This window comes from Haemaphysalis longicornis, unplaced genomic scaffold (assembly GCF_048455015.1).
Source record: "Haemaphysalis longicornis isolate Haplotype H1 unplaced genomic scaffold, Haemaphysalis longicornis Haplotype H1 scaffold_5, whole genome shotgun sequence".
Classification (NCBI taxonomy): Eukaryota; Metazoa; Arthropoda; class Arachnida; order Ixodida; family Ixodidae; genus Haemaphysalis; species Haemaphysalis longicornis.
Genome location: NW_027526385.1, coordinates 132,532,099 through 132,544,531, shown reverse-complemented (window position 1 = coordinate 132,544,531; position 12,433 = coordinate 132,532,099).

The following is a 12,433-nucleotide window of genomic DNA, read 5'->3' as shown; positions in this document are numbered from 1 at the left end:
ACTTCTTTGTACACTCAAATTTTACTTTATTGACACCACCTTGATTATAAGCTTAAGAGGGTGCTTCTGGAGCCCAATCCCTCCTGCACCAGTTCAAATTAAAGGGACACTTACTGATTTGTAAAAATATTGATAATACTTGCCAACGTGAGGTCTGGAGCTTCTAGACTATGTGTTCACATCCGTGGATGCGTTTAAGCAACTTAATTTAGTGGCAAAATCAATCGAAAAGTACAGTCCTTCCCTATGCATCGTACGTTTCAATTTTCTATTTTTTTATTTATTTATTTCTTCAATAGTGTACATGTCTAACAGCTAACGGGAGACCAGGACTAAAAGCGAGAACCGCCTGACGGGGCCCCGGCCCCCTTTCACCGTTAATACATCAATTCACATCAATAGAATAATAAACACATTAATAAGTTCTATCAGAGTCACTCGGAGCATAATACAGAAAGGAAAACATTGAAACTGTGCACTCAACAGTTTCAACAAACTAGCAGAATATTTCTGCCAATGAAGAAAAAAAAACATGAACATGAGCATTTATCAGTTTATGCATTACCAGCCTTACCCACACGAATAGATTTCTATTAGGGTACAAGTAACAAGCACAAAAACCAATACAAAAATATAAACCGTATTGATAAACACACACAACTAAAAAGATAAAATTTGTACTGAGGTTCATTCAGGGCGATGGATTTGGGCAGATATCAAAGTATTTAAAACTTCTTATTATTCCCTTTTTCTAGTCCAAAGAACACCCCAAGTACATTGCATAGAGATACAGGTTACCGAGTTATCACAGAAACATTTGTGTTAACTAAAAGTGTCCTGCACTTCTTTTTAAAAGTGGATGTGATGTCGTGATACTTCATGCTCAGTTCTTGCATATTTAGCACTTTCGTTGACTGAAAATATTAGTCTGCTGGCCGTAATTCGTCCTTAAAGGCAATGGCCTTCGTTTTGGATTCCGGATATTACATATACCTGCACTTTCAGATGGTAATTTATATATCCCGCTCCTGCAATTCCACTGTAGGAGCTTAAGATAATAAACTTGGTTGGCTTACAGCTTGTATTTATTGAAGAGTGGTCGTGTTCTTAGATCGCGCCTATCCCCTTTGAAATTTTCGCACATTCGCAGAATTTTACTTTACAGAATAATTTACTTATTGTAGTTATACGCGGTTGTGGTGCCCCGCACCAGAATTCCGTAGCTTAGCCTAGAATAGAAATAGGAATAATATAATGTCTGTTTCAGCCAGTTGGGTATCAGTGCGTGTATTTTATAAATTTGCCCGGTAACACGTGATAAATCAGATCTAAGGCTATTGACATGCGCAGTTCATGTAAGGTCTTCCGCAAGCCAGACCCCTAAGAATATCTGTTCAACCACTCGGGCCAGTGTGGTATTATTGTGGGTTATACTGATGTTGTAGGGATCTCTAGTTATTTATTGGTTTGAAGATAATGTACTTTCTTTTACTTTCATTTGGACCTAATTGATTGTTATGGAGCCAGTTAGCAAGCTTTATGAGGTAGTGATTTGCAGCTTGTTCTAAACACTTTTTTGTTGTCTCTGAAAAAATATATATTTGTGTCCTCAGCGTACATGAACATGTCGGTTGAACCAGGTATCGTAATTATGTCGTTTTTATATGTAAGAAACAGAAGCGGTCAGAATGGAGCCTTGCGGAAAGCCGGTGGTTATTTTCATTTTAGTAGAAAATATGTTACCAACACATACGAACAGGGTTATGTCAGCGAGGTAACTTTTCATTACGCTTAGTGCTATTCCGCGCACACCATAGCACTCAAGTTTCTTTAAGAGAATTTTATGCTGGACAGTGTCGAAAGCCTTCCTAAGGTGTAAGAATAATGCAATTGTCAGTAATTTCTTCTCGATGTTTTCAACTTCTTTTTCTGTAATAAGAACTAGTGCCATTTCAGTGCCCATGTATTTTTTTGAAATTATATTGAGCGTTGTTTATAATTTGTTGCTTTTTGAAGAAGTTACTCAGCCTGTCATTGATGACATATTCAAATATTTTAGGAAACATAGCCAGAACTGAGATAGGACAATAGTTATTGATTTCTGTTTCACCACCTCCCTTGTAGACAGGGGTGACTGTAGCGATTTTCAGTTCACCTGGGAAGTATCCTGTTTCGAACATCTTGTTTATGATGTGCGTTAATACTGAACTCATGATATGTGCAGTATAGTTGAGGGGTAGGGCTTTCACTTCATTGTGTCCTGCTGCCGCCTCGTTACATAAATCCTGGATTACTTTAAATATTTCACCCAGTGATGTAGGTGCACACATTATGGATGGCGACAGGCTACACTGCAGGGTATAAGAATCTACACCGTCAGTTTCTTCTGAACTATTACCAATATTAAAAACTGGCGGTTCATTTCGTCTGCAAGTTCCTGACTGGTGACAAGGCGTTGGTTATTGAAAACTTCTTTTACATTGTTATCTAAAGGCTTTCTGTTCATTAGATCGTTTATCAGGTTACAAATTTTTTTTGGTCTCCCTGAATGCTCATGAATGTCTGTTCATAATATTCGCACTTCACTTTTTTTAGCTCAGTTTTAAGCTTGTTTCTGAATTGCTTAAATTCTGAAAATAAAGCAGGTTCCCGTTTTCTAACCAGTTTGCAATAGGTCTATCTTTCTCTTTTATTTTCTTGTACAAGTGATGGGTAATCCATAGTTTTCTAATTTTTTTATGTCGTGTTTTGCATTTTGCATTTCATGTTGCGTTTGCATTTGCATTTGCAATGGCGCTTCGTGTGGCGCCTAATCTTGCAGAGTTGGCTTGGTTAGCCTACTGCGTGGACAGCGAACATCCGACTGCGACAGTCGCCAGCCGCCAGGGAACCATCGTAATTCGTTCGCGCACGTGGAACTAAGACACGACAATATTTGTTCCTGGAACAATATGGCTTTAACTTGTTTGTTTGTACAGTGTATAAAGCCTAATTAGGTCGATCAAGTCAAGGCATCTCCGCACATCGACACATGCGACGCTGCACTGCCTTTGTTTCCCTGGAGCGGTAAGCTGCACATGCCTGCGTGACTGGTAGACTTGTATGAAACCAAAGGCTAAATAAATGACAAGAGTCAGAGAAGTTCATATAGGGAATAAAATTTAAATTTAACAAAAACTTTTATTGTAAAGCCTAAAGCCGACGTATGAGAAGCCCTTTTTGAGCAGAGCAAATTTCCACAGCGGTAAGCAGCACAACGTCAAATTGCGATTGCTTTTCCTGCCTGAGGAATGCAGTCGCAACAAATAAGGTATTAGTGGGTTGAGAGGGACGCCTAATGCACAAGCATTATTAAAGAAATACTAATGTAAGCTGTTAGAAACGCTGAAACTAAACTAGGGTAAACAGCCCATACATTACATACTTCATATTTCCTCCCCTCCTCAAGGCTGCGGTTATGGTCAAGTGGTTTCAACATTAGATGCAATGCATCGCACTGAGAAGTTCAAAACTAAGAATTGGATTACGCTTTTTAATGTATTTTTTTTGTTTTTCTAATGCTTTTTGTACTGGATTTGCGCTGGAACTTTTCGTTGCTCATTCAGCCAAAAGTTGGCCAATTGCGTGCTGCCTGGCACTGACACGCGGGCGAGGCCTCGTTATCGTGATGTTTACAAATGATGGAAGACTCTTTATTGGAAAAGACGTGAGTTTCGCCGGGCTTTATATTTGCATACTTGTTTCTATGCGGAGGCTTGGGTTTACATAAGAACCAACAGCCTGCGGGCACCGTACCGAATAGCTGACTGTGGACATGGTGCCGGGACGCCTCCTATGACACATGTACGAGAAGGAAATCTGAACGGGTGGAGGCGCAGCGCCACGCAATTGAGCGTCTACGATGACGTGAAGGAAGCTCACTTACTGCGCACGCCTGCGCAAGTGAACGGTACCATTCTTAGCGGTGCTGACAGGCTTAAGTGACCTATTCTTCAGCAAAGAAGGCTGACGCGCGGTATGCTGATAGCTGAGGGATACTGAACGCCCAAACAACAATAACGTATGATGCCAAGCATATTGTTGCACGTAATCGAAATCGAAACTAGGTTGAACTCACACATTGTCCATTCACGTAGCAACACCAGCCGGCGTCACTACCGCTACTTGTCACGGCCGCCGCAAATATCACACTACGATAGAATCTCCTGAAAAAAAAATCCTCTACACGCAATTGCCGATTAGACGAAACAGTATGCGGTAATTTGGTTGGCTTTGTTTTGTTTTCAGACAAGGTTAAAATCCTCTCGGTAATCACAACTAAAATTTCCGCGCTATTGTGTAATATAAACCGAAAATGACACTTCTTGTCTTAGCCATTGTCATGAGGATCACGTTGTTCTGGTTCAGGCTGTTTTGTTTTTCTGTGCCTTGTTCGCGTCATAAGCCCAGTGTTGCCAACTCTAGGGTTTCCGCCGTACGTGTAGGGCGCGTCAGCAATTAGGCTGTCATCATTGACCCGTGGGGCCAGTGAGCATCTTTTTCCGCGAGGTGTAGGGCAATTTTTAGTTTTTTTGCTAGACTTGCAGTTCTAAGTCAAATGAACCTGTTAAACTATAAAATTATTCCTTCATCTATCTGGCGTGAACGCAAACTTTGGCTGCTGTGTAGCGCTTCGGCAGCTCAATCCGTACTCAGAGAACGATAGAAAAGCGGACTCATTAAAGAATGACAAAGCGCGAGTGGTTTGTGTGCAGAGAGGGAAGACATAGTAAGGAAGAATGAAACGTTCACTACCCGCAAGAAAGATGTTCTCTATGATCAGGAAGGTCGGAAGTGTTACTATCAGAATTACATACAGTCCATAATTATATAGAATTATCACTTGTGTGGTGGTTTACATGGCATAACGTAATTAGCACCCGACCAATCATTAACACAGGAGAAAAATAATTCGTGCCTCTCAAGTCGAAGGTCAACGAATGAAAAATTTAGCATCCTGCCGCTAAATGAAGCATGACCAGCTGGGTATACGCCAAGGAGTAAACAAAACAAACACATTTGTTTGTAACTTGCGGTTCCTCGTACTTTCACGTAAATTTGGAGAACGAAACTTGCAGTGACTCTAACTTTATTGTAGCGCAACAGCACGGGGATGTCCATTTTCCTCCTTTAGGAGCACATGCTTTGACTGCAGACGGCGATTTCCAAGTATTTAAAACTTCACTCTGACCTACGTGATCGTGCACGAGTGGATGGGCGACCGGAGATGCATGCATGCCTGGCGTTAAAAATAGATGCCAAAACGTCACTCTGAAAGCCTTTGAAGGGTTACATTAAGCACGGCAAAAACACAGGTCAAAAGGTAGCTGAAGCAATCCTCCAAAATGGCCACACAAAATCTAGCTCTGGGGACGAAAAATTTCCATTCATCGCCAATTCATCTGTTAACGCCATATTGTAAAGCCGAAACATACACAGCTTCGCGGTAAAAGAAATAAAAACAGACATTAAGAGAAATAATTAAAACAACAACAAATAAAAATTACGCATGTATTGACATTTTCGTCGCAAGATATCCAATTTTCTATCGTAGGGTGGGACATAGGGCCACTAACAATAGTCGGTAGGGTGTTTTAAGGCTTTTTTGTGCGCTGTGTTTGCTGTCACGGTCAATTCGTAGGCCTCGTCTTGTTACTCGGTCGTGTTCCACGAATGCAACGTCTCAGGTCTTGTTCTCATCGTTCTGCATTGAATTCAGTTGCCGAGGTTACAACGCTTAGGTCCTGCAGAGTTGTTGCTCCATCGTGGTGCTATACGTGCTTCATTACCGCCTTGCACCGTCTAAATGTGGTTGCTCATCAGCACCCGCGAAGCTGAGGCGTATAGCCTCTGTATTTTAATGATGCGAAAAAAGCGTGCACACAATTTTTTTACATTGAAAAAGGAGAAGGACATCAGACCTGGCTTCAAAATTGGCTCTTACACGAACACAGCGCTCTCACGAATCACAGCGCCTTGAAATGCACCTTAACTAGGATACTTAACGACACGAAGAAGCTAAGGGATGACTTCGAAATTTCACGATTCCGGCACCAGAGGAATACTTTGCGACACGACCACCACAAAGGACTGGAGAAATGTCTCGTGCTATGTCTTAGAAGAAACCGGAGGCAGAGCATTACCGTAAATAAACCACTAATCCATGCCAAATCAGAAGCGTTTGTTCTTCAAAACAGGATAACGGGCGTTGTTTTGCAGTGAGGGTTCGCTGACATGGTTTAGAGAGACAAATGCACTCGTTTTCGCGCATTATTGTAGGAGAAACTGCAGCAGCTGATGCGAATGCGTACCGCGATTAGAGGGTATGGCGTCTTCCGGAGATCATGCGTCAGTTCAACGACGATGATATGTGCAACCTAGAAAAAATTTCACTTTTTTAATCTCCTGCAATCGAAATCTTTCACTTTCACATGTTTTGGCACATTTAGCAAAATCAACGGTTCTTCTAGGAGCGAACACGGCGGGTCGCGACAAGTTGAAGCTTTAGGTATGAGAAAAGACAAACATCTTCGCTATTTTAAGGGCATAACTTATATGCCCGTCACTTACGAATCAACCTCAAACGTTTGGATGACGGAAGCCCTCTTCCACCAATGGCTGCACACCGAGTATGCGGAATTTCCGCGCCAGAAAAGCAAAGTAGTTTTGTTGCTGATAACTGCTAATGACAGGGGACTGTAATCGGACAAGGTCGATTCAGTCGAAGTTTCTTCCGGGTAACACCAAGGCACTGTTGCAGCACATAGATCAGGGAGTTATTCAAGCAACCAAAGCCCGTGTAGCCACATCGTCGAAGATGACTAAGCAGCGCTTTTAGCCTTGCGGCGCGAGCCATCAGTGGCTCCTAGAATCTCCAGGCGTTCCGCCAGGCATCGCTGCCGCTGGCGTGGCAGCTGTCACCTACTGTCATAAATATGTGTGCGCTTGTGGGGCTGGACGTTTTTATTGCTTAGTGCTCCCACAGAATTGGGGCACATGAACATCCGATATGGCTCACGACAACACGACGCTTTGGATGCCCAACATTGCAGCCACCGCTGCAGATGACAGCCATCGCCCATCCTCCAAGGTGCAGTGTGACCTGGCTGAACTTTCGAAACAGCTTCCCCAGTACTGGCCCCATGACCCACAACGCTGGCGTTCCCAGGTAAACAGCCGTTTAGCCCCAGCGCGCATCATATCACAGAGACAAATATTAAATCACCTCGTGTAGTGCTGCGTCCTGATATCGCAACTGAGCTTTGCCACCTGATTGTTTCACCACCATAGACCGCCTCATTTGACACCCTGACGGGCTAACTTATGAAGCGGGCGACCACGTGTGAACTGCGATGGTTACAGCTTCTACAATCCGAAGAACACGGTGATCAGAAGCCAGCACAGCTGGTGTGTCGCCTTCAACAGCTGCTGGGTGAAAGGGAAGCCGCGTTCGATGAAGCTTTGGTTCGAGAACATTTTCTTCAATGCTTGCCCACCTCCAGCCACATTGTTCTGGCAAACACCCGCCGTTTATCCATTTCTCAGCTAGCCCTACCTGCCGAAGCCGTCATGGACGCATCAACTCCTTTCGAACGTTCCGTGTTCAACTTTTCATTCCCGGAGCGTTCCTGGCCTACTAAAGCAGCACCCAGAACGCAGTCTTCACTTGCGCTGCAGAGCCCGCACGAGGAATTCCATGGTGAGACCACCAATCTATCAGATCACGTCGTCGGTCTGCAATTCTATCGCCAGTTCTCTCCCTTGCGCGGCCGCTCCTTCTCGCGCCACTCTGCCGTATCCTACAAGCCAAGGCGTATGCGGTTACCACCGCAACTTTGGAAAAGCAGCGCGAAAGTGTACGGCACCCTGCACTTTTCACGGAAACTCCTGTGCACGATTACGGTGGTGAGTGGTGTCAGTTACAAAGTAAGCCACTTGTTTTTCGTCACGGACAAAACCATGCGACTGTGTTTTGTCGTCCACACTGTCGCGGAGGTCAGCGTCATACCAGCCGCAGTGGTGTTTTGCAGATGCAGGCAAGACGCAAGCTTGTTACAGGGCGCCAAGGCTCCAATCGCGACCTACGGAGAGCTATCGCTGTCCCTGAACATTGGCCTACGGAGAAAATGTCCGTGCATTTTTCTTATAGCTGACATTATCTGCCCATTTTTGACGCAGACTTTCTGCGTCATTACAACTGGTCAGTTGGCATGCGCCGCAAGCACCTCATTGCTGCTACAGTTCACCTGTCTGTTTGGTATACCATCTAGGGAACCACTGTTGCCGGCCGCAAGCAGCTCGTCGTAGTCGGTCTGTGAAACGGTTCTTGAGGAATCCCGTCCCTTCTGCTAACTGCCAATTTTCTACTACCCGTCATAAGTAACGTCACTCACCACGCTGTCAATACTGGCCCATCACGCTCGACCTTGTCGCTTACCACCTGATCCTTACACGATGGCCCGGGGCGGGTTCGAACACAAGCTTGAGCTAGGAGTCGGTGGCGAGTTCGAACACATGCTTGAGATTGGAGTTTTTCGATCATCGTCGGAGCTTTACTTATGACCTCTGCATATGGTGCCAAAACCATCAGCTGTATACTCGGGTCCATGCGGAGACTACCGGTTGCTTATAAACGCCACTGTTCCCGACCCTACCCCCTACCGCACATCGCAGACTTCTCAGTATTACTGCATGACACGATAGGTTTTCTAGGATCGACCTTGTTAAGGCCTACCACCACAGTCCTGTAAAGCAGGCATACATTCCGAAGACTGCAATCATCACGCCGTTCGTATTTTTCGAGTACGTTTGCATGCTTTTCGACCTTCGCAACGCTGCACGAACTTTCCAACAATTCACTGACACCCTGACCAAAAAATTACCTTTCTGCTTCGCTTACATTGACAACCTGCTGGTGTTCAGTAGCGACGCCGAACAACACATTCAGCATCTTCGACAACTCTTCAGTTCCATTAGTGAATACTGCCCTGTCGTCGATAGAGCCAAGCACGGGTTTGGTGCTCACGAGTTAGAATTTATCGGTCACAGTGTAAACCGGAATGGCATTATCCCCTTTCCTTTAAAAGGAGAGGTCATACAAGACTTTTCGCAGCCATCTTTCATCCGGAGGCTCCGTGAGTTGCTAGGCCTACTAACGTTTTACCGCTGTTTCATCTCGAACTGCGCCGCCCTCCTCCAGCCGCTGACAGATATGTTCAAAGGAAAACCAAAAGCATATCTTCTGACTTGGTCTACAAAAGCACTAATCCATTTTCAAAATGTGAAGACCAACCTTTCCCAGGCAACCCTTCTTGTCGATCTGATACCAGGAGTTCCGCTTTGCCTAACAACGAATGCATCTCACAGCCTCAATCAGAGCTGTCCTGCAACAGTTTGTGGACAATGCCTGGCACCCCTTGCTTTCTTTTCTCTCGAGTTGAAACCCACGCAGTCGCGCTACAGCACTTTCGGGAGAGTACGCCTTGCAATGTGTCCCCGTACGCCACTTCCAGCACTTCTTCGAGGGTCGAGGCTTTCATATACCGACGGACCGCAAACCTCTGACCCTGGCCATCCGGTCTAGTTCAGCCACTTTCACCTTGTTAAACCCGCGATCTGTATTTCGTCGCGGAATTCACAACGGACATACGGCACGTACAAGTACAGCACAACGCTGCCGTGGATGCGCTTTCCCTTGTCACCGCTGTATTCCCCTGATCCTACAACTCGGCTGGCATCGACTTCAATACTCGCCGGAGCTCACCACGACGCCGCCGAACTAATAGCGTGTGGGTTCGAGCTATTTGTTAATCCACTGTACGTATTTCAAGAGCAAAAATTCATACAGGAGTGAACGCGAAATAGAGAAGCGGATAGGGTAGCGCTTGTCTCTGTCGCGTTGGTCCCCTGTGTGAAGCTTTCGCTTGAAATTGATACAATGAATTACTAGCGCTTTGCGAAACGCCCGGTGCACTGCAACTTCATAAGTACCCATTTTATTCTGTCTTGTCCTGGTTCTTTATGATGTTTCTATGCGCACCCCACGCCCACTCGTCCCAGCGAATTTCCCACGCATTGCTTTCGATGGCTTCCATAGACTATGGCACCATAGAATACGAGCCACGCAACAGCTGGTGACGTAGCGCTTCGTTGGGCCGGGCATCAACACGGACGTACGGCAGTGGATACGCTGTTGTCTCGTATGCGAGCATTAAAATGTTCATCGGCACACCATGGCCCCTTTCGGCTCTTTATGCAACTAACTGAGTGTTTCAACAATGTGCACGTAGACGTTTTGGGTCCCTCGCCTCCTTCAAACCGTAAGACATACGTATTGACTTGTGTCGACCACATCATGCATTGGACCGAGGCGTTTCCTCTTTCTGACATCCGTCGTGAAACCATCGCCAACGCATTCGTTACGGGCTGGGGTTTCCGCTACGGTATACAGTCACCTATCCCCACCGACGGTGGTCGCCAGTTTGAGCCAGCACCACTCTCCAGTAACGTGTTGGCCCTTCTTGGCACTTCCCGCAGCCGCACCACAGCTCACCACATCATTGCCAATGGGCTCGTTGAGCGTTTTCAAAACTTCCTTAAGACCGCGCTTAGGCCACAGCGGATGCTCCAAATTGAAAATTGATCCGCATCCCTTCCGTTGGTTCTGTTGCGTCTTCGGGCTACTTTGGAAAAGGATCAGTGCAGCACGCCTACGGAGATTGTTTTTGGGGCGCCGCTACGCCTTTCAGGACAGTTTTTCACTCCTTCGGAATCATCACCGTGCCCTGATTCCACCGACTACATGACCCAACTGCGAGATTTACTGCGCTCACTTTGGTCGCCTCGACCATGCGGCCCGCAGAGGGCTGATTTATATGTGCCCGTCGAGCTGCCGACGTCTCACTATGTTTTCGTTCGCTTTGACACAGTGCGGGAACCACTGCAGCGCTCTTACTACGGACCCTACCACGTTATTTATCGTGATAATAAACATTTCACCATGAGTATGGATTGCAGACAGTACAATACTTTTGTTGATCGCCTTAAACCAGCCTTCATTGAAGAGCCGCTTTCTGCACAGTAAGACGGAGTGTGAATGCTAACCGCGGTTCACCCTCCTGCTGCTACCTTCGATAACTAGTATGTATGTTCTTCTGGGGCTCGTTGTTTTCATTGCCTAGGGATGCCACACCCGCTTGCCCCAGGATCTCCTTCAAAGGTTGCTGATTGCAGAGTAAGGAGCACCAGGCGGTCATTCATTGCGGCAAATCACGTTAGTGCCAATGTCTGGACGTAGCCAAACCTTAACACTATAGAGGATAGCTTCAGGCATACAGCATGTTTTCGAGCGTGACCAGACACCCGACTTCAAGAATTCTCTTAAACGTGTCTGTGAAGAGCCAAAAGACAGACAAGGGGTGATACAGAAGTGGGCGTTGAAGGAAATCCAAGTGAACTTTGATGAGTATGTGCATATCAACAGTGATGTTCCGACTTGCCCTGAGACCATTGTGGAGAGCATGGTTGCAGAGGTGTGCAATAAACAGGACGACCCTCCTCAGTTGGCCCACTACTCCAAGATGAGCCAGCCTATGAAACTGGAGAGATAGCTACCGTAGATTATGTCAAACTTCAAGGAGCAAAGTCAGCCGTGCAGTATTTAAAAAATGTTTTTTTTAAAACAAATGAGAATCTCAAACGCTTGTCGAAAACTTAAGGGCCATAAAAAAATGATCCTGAACTTGCAATTTTAAAGTCAGACAAAAAATTTTATACAGCGGGGATAATAATTGTTGCCATACAAACTTTATCAATGCTGCCCTACACCTTTTGTAGTTTTCTTGATTTCCAAAAAACTATCAGCTACATTCACTTTCTGGTGCTCAAAGTTCCATGCAATAGTGTGAAGAGTGTGTACGCACATGAGTTGGCCTTTTTGCAGATTTCTTTCACTAAATGGGACGCCTGTTTATTGCAACTAGTTTTTTGGTCCCTTGAACGTGTTTATCCAGAGTGCTTACATGTTTCTTTTGTGGTACTATTTAAAACTAATGCTTTATTGGCAGAATAAACTGCAAAAATTGCGCTTCGTTGAGCTAGTATACGTGAAGAAAACAAGAGTAGAAGTTTTACTTCATTTCAGTGTCCCTCTAAGGAAGCCATGCAGAAAAATACGCTTGTTTTATTCGAGTTTTATTCATGGCACCACCTGCCATGACTAACAAACTGAATTCTTGGCTCTTAATGCCGAGCAGCTGTCGAGCACCCATCCACAGTGGTGGTGAGAACAGTGATACAGGAGAGGCTGCTAACTATGCGTGGGTCCGGACAGGCTGCCTTTGGAACTTGATCTTGGCAACGTTTAACGCACGCACTCTGTCTAGCGAAGAAAGCT